Source organism: Schistocerca piceifrons, chromosome 3 (genome assembly GCF_021461385.2).
Source record: "Schistocerca piceifrons isolate TAMUIC-IGC-003096 chromosome 3, iqSchPice1.1, whole genome shotgun sequence".
Lineage (NCBI taxonomy): Eukaryota > Metazoa > Arthropoda > Insecta > Orthoptera > Acrididae > Schistocerca > Schistocerca piceifrons.
The window spans coordinates 53871762-53873125 of record NC_060140.1 but is presented as its reverse complement, the minus strand read 5'-3'; the positions used below and the strand labels follow the sequence as shown (position 1 = coordinate 53873125).

The 1364-nt window shown below is 41.3% G+C and overlaps 1 non-coding gene across 1 annotated transcript; it reads left to right on the top strand.

Moving 5' to 3' along the window:
- The first annotated feature begins 745 nt into the window (after window positions 1-745).
- Window positions 746-819, top strand: Trnat-ugu. The gene has a single exon. It is a non-coding gene; the product is annotated as a tRNA-Thr (tRNA).
- The last annotated feature ends 545 nt before the right edge of the window (window positions 820-1364 follow it).

Below are 1364 nucleotides of genomic sequence, written 5' to 3'. Positions count from 1 at the left end.
GTACAAAGTATTTCGTAATGGTCCTAATTGTTTGCACCCCTTAGACTGGATTCAGCAATTTACGTTTTCTTTGCCGCCAAATTGGCCTGTTTCTCATAAGTTAGAATTTATTTGTAGCTTTTTGGAAGGGGAACCGTCAACGAGAATGCGACCTATTACGCGCCAATGTTTCCAGTCGAAGAATTTCAAAGCGCTTTCCTCGCAGCGTACTGATCTGAGACGACACTCCGTGCTGTAAAAGACAGATTGATAAATTTACCGAACTACAACAACTCAGATTTTGAAACCTTAACACTATATTTCGAATACATGGTACAACAAAACCAGCATTTACTTAAGTCATTCAGCCCGTCAGGTTTGATCCACCTCTGTATTTCAAACCATCCAGGAAATTTGAAATGTGTGTTAAGTGCAGGTCAACAAACGTCTAACATACATACTTTTCGTGACGTTTAACAATTACTTGAGATTGATCAGTCGTTTTCTCAGCAGAAGAATAATAATAACTTTCTAACAACAAGCGCAATTTTCGCTACAAATACAGTGGTGGTCATTCTGGTACGTTCTTCAGTCACAATAAGAGTAACTATTTTGAGAATGAAAGACGTAACAGAATTTTGTCAACAACAACCAGAATTTTATATAATGAATTTTATATAATGTAGTGCGGGACAATACGGTGAGAATGTGGGTTTCGCGGGAGGCGTGGCAGAGATAAATCCCAGCAGTCGCGCTATCCTCTGTTGCCTCGGTGGCTCAGATGGATAGAGCGTCTGCCATGTAAGCAGGAGATCCCGGGCTCGAGTCCCGGTCGGGGCACACATTTTCATCTGTCCCCGTGAACGTATGTCAACGGCTGTGAGCAGCTAAGGGTGTTCATTTAATGGTAATTTCAACCAGAATTTTAATGGTAATCAGCAACGACATTTTCAGCACAACCGAAGTCCTCCAAATAAATACCAACAGCAAAATCACCATTTTCAGCAGTCTAGACAGCAACATTTTCATTCCGGACAGCACATAAATCAGTCTTTGCTGCAACAGCTGTCACAGCAGCAATTATTCGCGCAAAATGATTCTAGTAATAATTTTATTTACAGGAACACTTTCTAGACAACATCCGTACCAGCAAAACACTTTTATGGGAATGCCCTACATTTTTAGGGTCACATTGGGTATAAGCAGGGAAGTAGGAATTTTCACCATAATTTCAGGAATCAACAACAACCATTCTTTACGCTTGAATGAACCAGATTCACATTTTCATTCGCATCAAGGTCATCGAAATCCTTGAGAACCTCAGCGCACTCTTCAAATCGTTGAAGTCGCATCTGCCAACGCACTGACCGGTGCAGACGCTACGC